General features: G+C 30.0%; 1 protein-coding gene across 2 annotated transcripts in view; it reads left to right on the forward strand.

Moving 5' to 3' along the window:
• The window catches only part of Arl4 (ADP ribosylation factor-like 4), a 106,888-nt gene that overhangs the window by 13,490 nt on the left and 76,479 nt on the right, over positions 1 to 16,919 (forward strand). The gene's annotated exons all lie outside the window — the stretch shown is intronic.

Consider the following 16,919-nt stretch of genomic DNA (forward strand, 5'->3'; position numbering starts at 1 on the left):
AGGTTTTAATTTATATAATAGTCTTCCAAGAGAAATCCGAAACAGCAAAAATATAACGGGTTTTATAAATGGAATAAAAAAACACCTTCGTACATATAGAAATAAAATATTATAATATTAAGTCTTTATTATTGTATATTTTTTCTTTCTGTTATGTATTTTTTATATATTTTTATATATGTTTACTAAATTTGTTAGATGTAAAGATTAGCTATTAAGCTAAATAAATTAATAAAATAAAAATAAATAATAAATAATACATATTAGACAAATCAAAACTTGTTTGGTTTCTTTATCATGTATCCAGAAATATAGAGCAAGTAAATCTTAAAATCAGAGATTATTTTAATTTTACTTTAAAGTTTTACGTTATCTCGCTCTAGTTGTTCTAAGAATGTATTAATAGCCACACGCGGTAATGACTTTTATTACCCCCCCCCCCATGATGACTATATTTATTATTTTATTTCTCTTCACCAGTTAAAATTAAGTTACAGTCAATCTGGTAACATATAATTAACGCGCTGTTCAACTCGATAACATTAAGCGCCTGACTTGTGACTTGTGAATGATCAATTATTATGAGTAATTCGTAAAAATAAATATTTTTCTACCAAGCGATACACTCTTAAATTACCCATGGAACACAAATGTAGAAGTGTCAGAAATCGACCATTACTTAATGGAGTTTAGTTCTTTATATGACACCATTGCTTCTTATCTCGATTATGTAGTATTAGTTTTTTTATTTTCATATATAAAGAAATACACAGATTTAAATAATAAGCATAATTAAGGTGTCATTATTTTTTCCGCGACCAATTTTTATTAAAAAATATATAATATGCAATCGTCGCTAGTATTTCGCCCATTATGGAGCACCACAGGGATTCAATCTTGGTCCTTTGCTCTTTTTTATCTTTATTAACGCAAATTAATAACTCAGAATATTTCATGTACACTGATAACCTGAAAGTGTTTTAGAGTATTCGCACAAATTCGGATTTACTTTTACTCTTATTGACTCTCTTTGCAGAAAAACCTGCAAAGGAGAAATTCTCTTACAGTTCAGGCAGAGGTGTTTTAAGCAGAAATACTTCCGTGACTTGGGAGTGACGTTTGAACAGAAATGGAAATTTTCTATGCACATCGTTAAAATTTGCAATAAGGCGTCGAGGATGCTCGGCTTCACTATGCTATAATTTATTGACGATTCGCGCTCTGTACGATATGCTAGTTCGTAGCGTCCTCGAATATGGCTCCATTGTCTGAAAGCCTAGTGATGCATAGTACTTTAAGTATGTATTCAAATACAAATTTTGAGATATTTCTACAAAAAGAGTACGGGTCTTTTTAAGTTGTTAAAGGGGGGGGGGGGTGTCGACAAACCTTCAATGCAAAAATATGGATTTATTCGGTGATAGCTATGAGGAGCTAGACAAATTTATGTGGGATGGTGCTTATCTATTTTAGATATGCATCTTAACTGTTTTTTTAATTGCTTGTTTCTTATTGTTGTAATAATGATCATCATGATGCATTGGGATAACCTGTCAAGCTATGATAGTCATATATGTAATAAAAAATAAATAAAAAAATATCCCTTTAACCAGTACCTACTGTTTAATAGCAAAACAAATAGTCCTTTGGGCGATATGACTATATTCTAGGTTATAATATATAATTAGATATTGGTGCCCGTATAGATTTGGGGAATTTAAGAATTTAGATGAATAACTGGTAATCTATTTTTCGTCCAGTATCTTGTCAATTGAATAAAATGATCATGCTGCAACTGACACCATGTCTTGAATCAATAAATCGATTCCATTAACAGTTTTGGAGCTATTCGTTTCGGATTTTTTTATTACGAAGACGCAATATTTAATAATAAATAAAGTCTAAAGTGTTTTTATATCTTCTGATATTAATGTCACCCATATGTTTGTATAATAAACAAGAAGAAGCAAAAATGTTTTGAAACGTTACATATGTTTAATCTTAATGAGATTTAAAAAAATATATATACATATATGGAAAGTGTGTGTCATGTTTGAGTGATGTTGATTTATGTATGTATATAAATTTGGTTATCTTTCGACTTCGCGAAGCTCTCGTTTTATTTATAACATGTAAATAAAAGTTTTGGAAATCGGGTTATATATTCATGCAAGGATTTTGTATGAGTGGTATAAAAGTTTTGACACGCAATCTAATTTAGAATTTTACTCGAGTCCTTAGAAATGAGAGCAAATATTATAAATGAAGTATATGTACATAATTTATTTTTTTATAAATATAATAGCTACTTATTTATTTATTTTATAGGTAACCAATCTTAGGTTATATAAAATAGTCTAATATATTTAGAACAATTTATGAGATACCCATTACTTTTATCATTTTTGTGATAATTTCTCAAGACTATATAATGTCACTATGATTATTAAATTTCTTACATTATCATTTAAATGATTACTTCAAGTTTCCATTTTAAATGCTATTTTTTCAAAACAATACAGAATTTGAAACTTATTCCAGTACGATAGATCTATATATTTTTAAACTTCTATCGTATCTGAGGGATCGGAGTTAGTGATTATTATCTAATTATAATTCCGATTGATCATCATTAGGTTTTTCTAAGTTTTCCTTATCTCGCAGATGAATATTGAAATAAATAATTAAAATTAATTCGAGTTAGGTTGTGCATAATAAAATAAATTGGTTGTAAACCCTAATAATAGTTTATAATTAATAAAATACGTAGCACTGACTTACAGGCTGATTTCAATCTTATTTAGTAGTTGTTGATTGTGTTTACCCAGTTGTAACGCCATGTTGCAATGAAAGACTTGCAATAAATATATATGATTGTGGATTCAATTTATCAGTGTACTAATATTGTTTTCGAATAATAGTAAAGAAATGTCTCTCTGTCTCTTAAATCTATATTTACTTTAGCTCCTACTACGTCGTTTTAAGTTGAGATCTATTGTTTATTTGACATTGGAATAGCTATAGCAATTTATAAGTAAATCTATTTTATCTACTCAAAAATTTGTAAGTACGAATATTGTTTTTATTTATTTATAATGTCTTATCTTACATTTATATGTTAGATGCGGCGCACTTAAAAGTTGCCCACATGACCCACGAACGACCCACTTTGGTGACTCACGTGTATATATAATTATGTTTAACGTACTTATTACGGGAATAGCACACTATGCTATTCATGATGGCAAAATATGAATAATTCTCTAGGCGGAACAATTTTCATTAGATTTATGAGTCGAGTTTTATGTCTTAGTTTTATTACTTTTACGTTACTCAAAATATATGTTCCAATGAATTTATTTCATTGTATAAATAACTGCTTTTTTATTTAACCCATAATCCTTGCTGGAGCAGGATATCGTGAAAGGAGAATCCATCTACTTCTCAATAATACGTTCCCTTGAGATTTGGTGTATTCAAAAGCACGACACTTGATTTATAGGGTTATTTTTCTTCTGACCTAATGACGCCTGAGAAGATCCATTTCATTTATATTCGTCACGAATAATCCGTATATCGAGGCCCTTTGAAGCCCGTGAACGATTTATGCGTCGAAGGGTCACGCACAATGGACGAGAGAATCGAATAGAATCATAACTCACACTCTTTAAACTTCATTGATTGAACCATTGAACACTTGTTTACATTTTAATTTTTTTTTTTTGTAATCTTCTTGTTTTATCAGATAATGATTTGTTTGTTTAAAATTCTGATGACTTCCATCAAAATCGTATGCGTTTATGTATACATTGAGCATCTTTCATTGAAAGGCGATTAACGACCGTCTATGTCGGCGAATATGTTAACTGAGCGCACGGTATATAAACATTTGCTCAAATGTATTTTTGTTGAAAAACAAACAGATAGAGACGGTTACGAGAAACGCAAATGTCTCGATGTCGATGTATCTACATATACGCATTCAGTGATGCCCAAACTTTTACAGACATTCCTTCACTTTCAAAGTCCCATCTATTGATATGTTTTTTTACATAATTTTCTAAAAGATTAGACGTGATGATAGACAATTTTCGGATGGTAAAAAAGTTATATTGCGATAAAGTTTATCTTGAAATAGACATTAGATTATCTTAATCGGTTTTAAAGATGCGTTTATGTCTGATTTGTAAATGTTTATCTTCCGTTCGAGTATGTTTTGTTGTACATTTCAACATTGTCATTAATGTTATTATAGTTAATTGTACAGCAAATGTTTATCTGTATTTGACATATAGTTATATTGTACATTATTCATATTCACGGTCAATGCTTATAAAATTGAGATTATTCTCATTATCATCAATTCTATTTTATTTAAATATTCTGCAGATTATCACAACTGTTGTTGTAGTTTGTAATGGTTGCTTTAGAACATATATTCTGCAAACCAATAGTAACGGTATTGAAATTTACTATATGAATTCATTACATACGTACATATGTATGTTCATACTATATGCTTAGAATAATAACGGCGAGTTCGTTAAGTACACGTTTAAAAATTGATTGTACTTAAGTTCAATTTTTTAAGAATATTATACAAACGTATATGTATATGTTACCTAATATGCATTTGCTTTAAATATAGATATGCTCTTTATAGATCCAAAATAATCTGTTATCTCCACGGGCTAGTTGCGACTCAGGTGAAAATCGATATTATTAGTGGTCTGACGGACCATTTGCTACGCATACTCCCAGAATAATAATAATGTCGGCCCCAATTACAAAGTAACGTGTGTTAATTATAAATTATATTACACACAATATTTTTGAATTAATTATATAAATGTCACCGATTCCTAGACTTTCAGTCCGGTGGTTAATACTTGTAGGTATTCATTGTCTAATTGAAATGCCAAGTTGGTACAGATTTATTCCGTTATAACGCATTGGGCTTACGTTTATCAGATTATGTTATGTGAATCAGAAAGTGTTGAAACTAGGAGACGTCATTTCGTATTAAATAACTGGGATTTCTAAACGTCTAAACGAAAAGAAAATGGCAACTTGTTTTAACAAAAGGCCCAACTAACAATATGAGAATACTCAATACCACAATTGCATAATTTCACACACCTCCCTCTTAGTACATTCGCCCGTTAGCCGCTCGTAAGCACCAAAAAAACTACCCTTTTGTTCATAAAGGATGCGTTATATACAATGCTTCTATCCAGCGTAAAAACCGCTATTGTCATTTATTTTTTGCATTACCGACCTTCGAAAGTTCCATCTACTAATTTCACTTATTCAAGGCGTGAACGTAATTCGTTGGTTGAATAATCAAGCGATGCAATTGCCCCACCAACATCCGCATATCTGATTCGTCAGAGCTGTCTCGAATCAAGAGTATAAAATATGTGACGCTTTGCCACATCGGCAGACGAAATTATCAAGCGATTCGAGACGAGACGATCACTCGATACAGGGGCCCAGAATGACACGATTTAAGACGGCAGTAAATCGAGAAAAGCATCACTTCTCCACCAGCACTGTCTATTAAATACAACTCGATACTCTGTGGTAAATTTTACATAATTTGAATAAACTGTTGCCAGCTTTTCTGTCGTCTATTTTGGCTATAAAGTCACACCCCTTCGGCCTCAAAACTCGAAATAACCATACAGCGTTTAGGTCATCGCTACCTAAAAGTTCGTTACTGTGCGAGTGCTCTCCAAATAAGCCCATATATATGACATGTAGTGATTTTTATAGCTAATGTTATGAGGATATACTCTGTTTTATATGAAAAGTTATTTATCTGTTACATGCTAATTTAAAATTTATTATTATTAATTTAGCATATGTACAGTACATTACAGAAATGTCGTCTAATCGAGCTCGAAAGAACAACGAAACACTTAGATTTCTTTACATATTATATTCCGTCTTTCTACATACTTGTAATACGTTGACTCGTACCACGTCGAAATTGGTAGTATGGTAGTATGTTTAACACTACCAAGTAAGTAGTACACCAGACAAAAATAAGTAGTACACCAGACAGCTTATAGCTTCACTATGCATGACATAGCTCGATTTATTTTTATTGTTCATCACGATGTTCGTCCGTAATACCAGGAAAATCTCAGAAAACCTAATTGGATCGGAATTATATTTATATAATAATCACTTATTTCGACCTTACAGATACAATATAAATTTTATTTTTTGGTGGTCTAATGTGTTGGTTATTATAATACAGATTATATTTAAAAATACAAAATGTCTCCTCCAAGTTTTAAATTATTTAATCAGGATAATATTCAAACAATGTTTTTTCAGACGTACAAATTATGTAAATCGCTACAAAGTACATAAGAATAAATCGAGATTTTTTTCTCTCACTTTTCTTTATATAATACATAAAACTCTGAACGTTTTACATTTTTCGATATTGAAATGGAATCGATTGACTGAATACAATATTGAAGCAATAAATTCATTGTTTGTTAGGCGGTTTTAAAAAATATTTTTCGCAATACGTATAGCATATTTACATATATTCTTACCATAAAGTATCTCACTTTAAATCTGGCAAGGACATCAATGTCGTGCGGTTGCTATGCAATCTCGCAGTGAAATTTGTCAGATGGCAATCTTCTTCTATTCAAGCATATATGATACATATGTACATATAACCGGTTTCATTTTTATGTATTGAAAATATAATATAGCGCTATGTAACGTGCCCACCGGGACTATGAATTTTTGGTGGCATAATGGCAATTTGGTCGATTAGTCGTAATTGGAACCGCGGATGATACGAGTCCATATGTTATGGCCGCGCGGTCCGTTAGTAGCGTAACGTAACCAGAAATTATCATTGTCCAGCTTCCATCCGCTACTTTCTACTCTGTGGTGTTTGTTGGTGTGTTAGATAAAAAAATATATTAAACAACAATGAGCGATCGTTACACGGTTGCCCGATTTCGAAACCGACTCGTGTGATGTAAGTTAGGTGAACTTGCTTGTATTATCTCTCGTTGATCCGAAGAATGCCGTCGTTTCGTAACGAATGTGCGTATCTGCGATCATAATTTGTATCTTGGGCGTGCTTTGCTTTTTTTAGAGATTTACAACCGAGACCTATTTAAAACGAGCAATTCATTATCAGAAATTGTTCTGTGAACTAGATCTGCTTTGACTTTGGAATTCTTTGGATTTTGATATAAGAAACGCCCAGAATCGTGTAAAACGCTTTTAAAAAATGTCCATTCTTGCAAAACCTTTGATCGTCTTCAAAGTATACATACAAACAAAAAACCGTATTAAAATCTTTATAGGATCTTAGAATCCTATGTTTGCTGATAATATAATTTTTAATTTGTTACTTATAATATTGAATATTGCTGTTTAATACCTAATTTAAATGTAGGTATGTTAAGTAGTATCATCTGCACATGTGCCTATTTTACATTGCGTATATACATAGGTGTAGGTATATGGATATTTACTGCCTTTACTGCTATTTTCCATATGGATCGTAAACTTTTACAGCAGTCCGTCATGATAAACTATGTAGATACAGTTTGTGTATGATGAAAATCCCTTTTCTGTTCATATGGCTATATTCGATCCACTGTTGAATGAGATTTCCTCGCATAACTTTTTCACGGTTGTAAAGTATGTATGCGTGTAGGTGAATATATATGTATATATGAACGCGCAAAAACTAGAGAAGAACGTTTCAAGAATCTAAATTTATTTACAAAAAAGCGCCCGAGGGGCCTTGAGATATTTTTGAGGAATGCCGCGGCGTTAAAGCGACGAAAATACGCCCCCTTGAAAGCTTCGATAAGTATTTTTATAATACGCTTTGATACGTTTAAGTGGTTATCTATTTGTTGCTATTATTAAACATAGAAACGAACATAGCTAAATAACCTAATGACTAGTTAAAACTCTTGTGCCTTTTATTTAAGCAAAACTTTGATCTGCAACTCAATAATATTTATAAAATAATATACAAACACTCTTGCATATTATTTGTTAAAGTTTCGTTTCGTCAATTGTCCTTACCGTGTCGCTTTTTTAGTTTATAAACTTTTTTTCGCCAAGTCAAAATTTTTCTCTATATACCGATGTTTCAACTGTTAATGATCATCGATTGTTTTTATTGCTTAAAGCACTTTCACTTCAATTGACAAAAATTAATACGAAGTAGATATGATTACATCAATATAAGCGAAACTTCATCTAAAACGACCATTTTTGCGCTACTCTGTCACAGACAGACATTGGGCTTTAATTATATTAATTTTAGAAATTATCGCGCGTTTTGGATAACTATTTTTATTATATATTCATATCAATTTACAATAAAATTTAAGTTGTATGAGTAAAAACACAAAGGGCAATTTTAGCATACATTTAAGGTCAAGACAAGGGTACGCGGAGACGCGAATTCGCATGTAAATAAAAAATTAATGAACGGATCGATCGAACGCCCAGTTAAAAATTAACCCCAACGTGACTAATTGTTTGAGAGACGTTGTTATGGAAACGACTATGAATCCGTACATGTGTACTTTTGTGCAGGTAAAGGGGTTGGATCGACCCGAGTCGAATTACAAATAGATTAAAAAATGGAATTAAATATTTATAAGCATATTTTCAAACTGATATGCAAGTAAAATATTAATACATTTAATAACGTATTAAATACTAATTTAAGAATAGTATTAGGATTAAAAATATTACATTTTTATTAAATATATACTATTCAATTCAAGAACATTTATTTTGCGACTTAGTTTCGCGTATCAGAAATATTCAATCATTGTTGATTTAACTCCTTTTAAATGCACCAGAAAAGTATTTTTTCTCCCCCAATGTACGGTTAAAAAAATCTTTTTTTAAATACTCCAAATCAAGCATATTTGGCTTATCGCACTTATATTACCTACATCCAGAACCTCTCTCACTGCCCATGCAGTGTGTTCTGAGTTGCTTTTTAGAGTACACGCGGGTCGCTGAAGATTTTACTCGTTTACTTTATAATGTAAATGTAAATAATGTTCGATCGTTCTATTACAAATTTCATTCAATGTCTTGATTCACGCAATATTTCCTGGAACGTATCTACCGAATAAATCTATGGATGAGTGAACATATATTTTTACATATCAATTTCTCATTTCTCGAGATATGAAAAACATCGAGAAATGAGAAACACTGCAAGTATTTACAATATATCATACATTATTTTAATTAGAACTCAATTATGTACAATAATATATGGAATTTTATTGTAGTGAAGTAGAAAGTACTGTATTTATTTTCCCTTTTTAATACTGTTTATTTATTTTAGTATCTTTGTTCGTTTTTGCATAATGTGTAAACATATATTTTATTATTTTATACAATCGCAGATAAAAATTATATTATCAGAAAAAATATTTTCGAAAAGCCAATTTTATATACCTAGAACTAATAAAAATGCAGGCTATTTTAATTGGTGTTTTTTTTTCATTTAAAAAGGCTTTTTGACTTTCATAAAAACTTAACAAGCAGACAACTCGTTAAAACGCCTAGTATCCATAACATTTCAAGTGCAGGTAAAAAAATATCAATGTACTGACTGCAGCATTGAAAATACACGGACGCCCTTTGATTTTATACATAAGAAATATTTTCCCTGTTTGTGGCTTACAAAATTACATATCACAGTAAATATGAAATTACATATAAATATAATTATGTACTAATTCAATTAATACATATTTGATCATATCAACTTAAAATTAGACGTAAATGTTAATTGTTTAAATGTATTTTTTTTAATAATATCAAGATTAGTACTCGCATAAGCTAATTAATATTTATGCCATACTTAATGTTTGCCATATTAACAACGTGCCTCGTATAACACACCTTGAATTATGTAACTCGTTAGGTTAATTGAGTTTACTTTTGATATCAGCTTAGATAAAAGAAAAGAACGATAGCGTGTTCATTATTCCATTCACCGTACTCTATGAAGCGTGTATTTTTTTTAGAATTTCCCCCTCAATAAAATATAGTGAAAGTATTTTCATCGCAATATGTGGATACACTATCAATCAATACGTCCTTTATGGGGTTTTATCTGATCCGATAAGGCTTTTGGGATACATTTATCCATCCACTGCAACCAGACAGGGTGCATTTATCTATCAGATAAGATTATGTGTAGAGAGAGAGAGAGGATTTTAAGGCTTTCAACAACGATTTCTATCCGAGGTTTGAGACCAGACAATACATACTTCTGCGGAACAGGTCTGAAAACAGGTTCGGTTCTGATCAGATAGTATACAATCGGTGAATGTGTGTATTATTTTTTTTATTAAACGTTATGTGTTTTGGCAAAGCCTTGAAAGTGAAATTTCACAGTGCTGTATATCATTTTCTGTTCTTAAGATCTTGAGCTTTTATCATGGTAATCATTACGTGGTTTTCTAATCCCAAAACAGAGTAACGATTCAACCCAAAACCGTGGTTTAATGATGCTTTATTAAAACGTAAAAAATATGGTTAAAAATAAAACTAAATTCATGTTTATTAACTATAAAGATATGTTAGATAATAATATAAAAATAGTTATAAATAACTCTATTATCAAAATAATTGCTAATATATATATTTAGGAGTAATTGTAGATAAAAAAATATATTTTAAGGAACGTTGTAATTAATATTAAAAAAATAGGTATATTATCTATTATATAATATTATAATCATAAAAAAATTAAATGAAATTATTGTGCAATATTATATATGCTTATTAAATTAGATAAAACGATGTTGCAAAAATTACCAAATAGGGCAATGAAAGTAGTTTTAAATAAAAATATATTTACTAGTTGTAGATGTATGATTGATAGATTGAAATGGTTGGATGTTCAAGTAATATTGAAGATGAATGTTTCAGTATTTGTATATACGTTAAAAAATAATTTGTTACCAGAGTATTTAATAATATATAAGGATGTACATAGATTTAATACTAGAAATATATAAATAAATACAAATATATTTAACAGTAAAAAAATAAATAAAAAACGATCGATGTCCAATTAGAAAGTTCTCTAACTCCCTGTACGAAAAAAGTTGAAACAGCGTATCGCTACGCATGGCATGTTCCGGGACAAAAAACTGGAATTTGACAAGTATACTATATGCTCAGTATATTAAAAAAATGTTCAATTACATAAACATTTCTTCAGTAATTTAATAAGTCAAATCCAGATGCTTCTAAGATATACTTGCTTGAAAAAAAATATTCAAAAGCATTATCCATTTTCTTTTAAATACGAATATCTCAGGCATTGTCTTTGTATGTATATTTATTTATTATAAAGCTGATCATTGTTACTGGCCAAATAATAATTGATCATCAAGAAAGCTTATAAATAAAAAAATAACATAAGTTAAAAATATTAAGAAGCGGCAGTGTCATCAATCGAATGAAATGTTGCTTTCAATTTGACTAGCCTTGCATCTTTCCAAATATATATGTATACTGTATTTTCTCAATGTTCTAGAAAGTGAAATTTGGCAGTGCTGTGTATTAATTTTTCCCACATTACTTACCTACGCATACAACTGTTACTTTCGTACGTTTGTTACAATATTATATTATTGTTTGTTAGATCGTTAACTCGCGTGAGAACTTTTAAATTGTGTTCCACATTTTCATCATTTATGCATGCATATTAACGGAGAATTTTTTTTACGTCACGTCCATTGTTATTCGTCTTCGGCTATAACTTTCGTTACATGACACAATAATTATTCAACGAGGTCGTTGTGTTTCTTTTTGGGCCGTTTTTGGTTTCGTTATTGTAACACGAAAAATGCGCCTACGCCTATATGTGTCAGAGTTTAATGCGTTTTTTGAAAGCATTTGCATGTGCATATATGCAACGTTTTAAAAATATGATCGGTTGAGAAACGCTGGCTTAGACTATACATAGCATTGTTATAAATTGGCTCAATGAAGCTCACTGATACCACCAATTTAATTACTAATTATTTTTTGTGTGGTTGATGAAACCTGTGGTTGAAAATGAGTTGTATCGAGGAGGGTATGTGGTGTTCTAATAAAAAATCTTCAAAAATCTTTTTTATCTCTACGAACTAGCTGCAACATGGCTGAAAATCGATATTATCAGTGTATTGACTGACCGTTTGGTACGAAAGTTTTTTGATCAATGCTTTTTTTTATACTATAATGAGAAAAAATAAAAAGAGACGTCATTTCGTCTTCTCGTCTAAAAATAAATATAATATGTAGCGCTAAAAGCCAATAAATATATATGTATAAACATTAGCTTTCGCATCTGACTTCCCAAATACATAGTTTTCTTCAATGCACACAGTACCCATACACCATGTTTTTTTAATATTTTTATTTGATAACACATACAGCTGTTTCGAATGAAGATTATGGGAATATAAATGTGACGGTCAGATTTTTGTTTTATTCACATATGTTAATTGACGTCACAACCAACAGTGATCCATTACATAGTTTTACTAAATCTTTAGTAGCATAATCTTGAGGTTTAATTTTTTATGTGGAAGCTTGTCCATTATCTTATCAAATAAATAAATTAACATGTGGTACTTAGTTAAATAGATTTTTATTTTGATGCATTATATCAACTTGTTTTTTTTATTTTGAGTGTTTGAAAAGTATGTACTATATTGTTATAATTTAAATTATACCAACAACCTATAGATAAAGAGTATATATTATATAATAAAAAAATTATATACACATTTCTCGACCTTACTATTGAAATTATGTCATCATTGCGTATATTATACATACACAACAACTAAGAGATAATATAAATACTATTACTGTTTATGTCAAGCAATCAGAATATAATACAATAAGCGACAGATTGTTGTTGAACTTAAAAGGTCAAATGACTAACCGAATGCTTCTTTATCTATATTTGCCGTTTTCTGAGTGTTGCGCATATCTTTCTGGTTGCTCTTACTGTTTTAGTGCCAACTCTCCATACGCACAATATTAGGAATGTCTGATGGCTCATCTCGGTAACCATTTTTGGCGATCAAGATGAGTTTTGCTAGTTGCGCAAGTCCAGTAACATTGTTTCGTGGAAAATATACGTGTTTTGAAACATTTTATTGCGAAAGAAACGATCGCTTACTTACGCTCAATAAAATATTACATTGTTAGAATAACTGTTCAAAATTTAGAGTCCAAATTTTGCATGCAATCAAAATTTATCGTCATGGCTGAGCTATTTACATTTTTGACATATTTGGTACGTGTCTTCACTAATGTATGTTCGCTTTTGCCGACAAAATGTAACACTTCTGGTGCTGTCAAATAATTTATATTTTTAAAAACGAACTGATATTAAAAAGAATTATCCATTTAGTGAAAACATATATTTTTAAGGTTGTCCCCACGTTAGGCGATGGTCTGATAATTACAAAGGATAGTTCAAACAATGCTTATTCGATGCGAGGCCATTAGTATTTTAGACGTATCGGAGCTTTTGAAGAAAAATGTTTAAATATTTTAGTGGTAATTCCACTGCATTGCTATTGTGCAATACTAAGTATTTTAAAAAACCGATTTTAAATATTTGTTAAGCCAAATCATTTTCGTTTTGTATATTTTTATGACAAATATTTACACCCCCTCAAATTAAATAAACGGTGCGGTGGTAGGAATGACAACTAATTGGTTCCAAAAGACCAGATTCACAGTATGAGAGTAAGAGGGTTGAATTTTTTCTTGATTCTAGAAATTTATTTAGGCTAAATAACCATTTTTAAATATATACATAATGCTTTATCGTTATCGTAATAGTGTTTTCATAAAATTTTCCTCTAAATGCCACAAATGGTCGACACTATACTATGTATGTCGACATATATTACTATTACTCAGCGCATTGTTTATCGGTCGACCATTGTTGTGCGTGTACAAAAAAGTCAATCTATGAAAGCGCACGTGCGGATTTTCATCCCGTGTTTTATGTAAAAAAAAAATCTGAAACAACGAGTGAAAAAAAAAACATCGAAAAGGTCGAAACAATGTAGGTCTCGTTGTTAAACCGGGTGGTTTTCGGTCGGGTTCTTCGCGAGCTTCATTGTTACGAAATTTACATACGTGTTGCACGGCCATCAACATTTTTTTTGTGTATGCGATATTAAAAATGTGCATGTACCATTGTCGACGACAACAATGGTGGTCGAAACACGTCGGTGTTGAATTCGTGTCGGCAAACCTGCGAGGAGTTGGACGGAGGCTGGTTCAATCGAAAGTTGCAGTCGATGAGTTGAATGTCTTCGAAGACGTGGGACTGAACCCGTTGGTTGTGTCCGAGGACCTTGAGAGTGCAGCGATTATACTGGCTTTTCGATCAGGTGGGCACGTAAGACCTGTTTCGAAAATCTCTGAATGAAGGATGGAAAAAATTAAACGTAATATAAAATATTTAATTTAGCAAAAGCCGCAATATGTATTGCTCTGTTTATACAGTTAACTACAATTAATTTAATTAGGTTGTAGAGATTCTCATGCTTTTTTGGTGAATTTGCTGTAAAACCTTCTGCGATTTCAGCGTTTCCTAAACACGATTGCTTCAGTATATTTATAAACATATTCCGCTTCTAAGTAATGTCAAATAAAGCATTCAACCGCAAAAGTAAATTAGGCGACACTCCAGAAATTTCAAATCATATTGTCATTGTTGTTAATATTACAATGAAAATAATATTTTGGGACATTTTTATTTTTATACATATAAAAGTACGAAACTTTTAGAAAGCTTATTTTAAAGTTGAACAATAGATTAACATTGAATTATAAAAGGCTTCCGTTGATAAAATTTAATTCATGCGAGAAATTGTATTTTAATTCCGTATTTAGGGTATGTTGAAAAACTTTTTAATTCACTTATAAAATATACTTATTCGTGCGTTCTCTGTATTACATATTTTATACAATAAAATTATGTCGACAATTTCTATTAAATAAAATATTTTATATATTTTTCTATTGTGAGAATTTCGTTAAAATTTAATTAATATATTTTCACCAAAGTAGCTAATGAATTCCGTATAATTTCGTTTGATCTTCCGATTTATCTCAGTGAACAAAACACTGAAATTATGATACTTGAGCTGTCAATTGCTCGAGGATTGAAACGTCTTGTATCAATTGATTGCTACTTATAGATGTTTAGCATCGTTTAAATAAATTATCATATGAAACATACTTGATCTTTGAATTAAGGCAGATATGAATAAGTATGATTACACCTCCTTATACTAACGCATAATGTTACATATATGAATATGCATTATTTTGCCAAGTCGGATCTTAACACTGAAACTATAATTAAGTTGAATGGTTTTGTATACATTTATTTCTGTATTAATAATCTGTATTAATAAAACTACATTTGTATAGCTAACACAAAGCAATCCAATTTAATATTGTCTATTATACAATAAAACATTCGTTCGAGATCAAAAGATATCGTGCGGAATAATTGGTGCGCGTCGATTAACAAATTTAGGTTGAAATATATTGTATATAGTTTTTTGTTTAACGTAATCGTATTTCAATTTCAAGTTTGAAGTATATTCTTTTAATTAAATCAGCAGTTATTATATTTATAAAAAAATACAGTTAATGTTTTAAATACAAATGCTATGAATAATAATATTATTGCTTTATTTCTACTTTATATTATCTGTAATATAAATGTAGTAAATATAGTAATAATAATATCTTATTTCTACTTTATTTTATGTGATGTGAGAATAAATAAATGTTAGCGTAGAGAATATTAGTATTTTTCTGTTTAATTTCAGATTATGACTTTATTGGACGTGAATTTTTTACTTCTATGAAGTGATAATTGTTTTTGCGCTCTCTTATTGACCAAAATTCGATTTTAATATATTTTAACCAATACTCTCATGTCGGTAAATTTTTAAATAAATAAATCTCTTATATAAATTTTGTTAAAAAGCTTCTTTAAATTTAATTTAAATTTTTTTTTTTAGTAAAATGCTTGACAAGAAGTGTGTTCTGGCTCCTTTTTTGTTTAAAAACAATCCCTGGGGACAACTAATATTTACCTATTATAGTTTTTAAATACTTGATAATTTTTTAATACTTTCTAAGGATTGATTTTAATATTATATTTGATATAGTTGATATTTATTTTATTATAATTTGCCTTATGGGCTCTGGACAACAATTATAAATTTTTAAGTAGAAAAGAATTATTTATTTTGTATAAATACGGTTACAAAAAAGTCGTTACAATGCATTTAGTTAACTGATGACTTACTTGCTGTATATCATGCATGCTCACGAATAGCAAAAAGGCGACGAAATTGGCATTCGCGCGCTTTAAGTCGAAAGAGTCGGCTTCCAACGTTCAAACGGAACGGTCAGTGCGCCGAAATTTTAAACACGTTTGATTTAAATCGAGTTAGTCCGTGCATTCTAATTCTTAACATTTTGTATGTGTATTTTTTTCTATGCTTAAGCATTCTTTTTTATTTTAATAATTTAAGTATTCCCAATGAGTAATACACTGTTTGTCGTAAAAATTTAATAAAACTTAAATTGATAAAAATAAAAAAAGTTAAAATTTATTATACACATTTTTTTATACACCGTAATGGAATCATACGTAAATCTATACATCAAAATCATATATCATTGTCTGAACACAATAGCGTTATTTTCTTCCTACGTACTTCATAGCACAAACATTTTAAAAATAAAATGCAAAATACCATATGTTTGAAAAATATATTTCGTTGGCGTTTTTTGCGTCGCAAAATTAAATGTACACAGTTTGTGTT

Source organism: Plectrocnemia conspersa, unplaced genomic scaffold (genome assembly GCF_051122295.1).
Source record: "Plectrocnemia conspersa isolate PC_06_02 unplaced genomic scaffold, ASM5112229v1 ptg000013l, whole genome shotgun sequence".
Taxonomy (NCBI): domain Eukaryota; kingdom Metazoa; phylum Arthropoda; class Insecta; order Trichoptera; family Polycentropodidae; genus Plectrocnemia; species Plectrocnemia conspersa.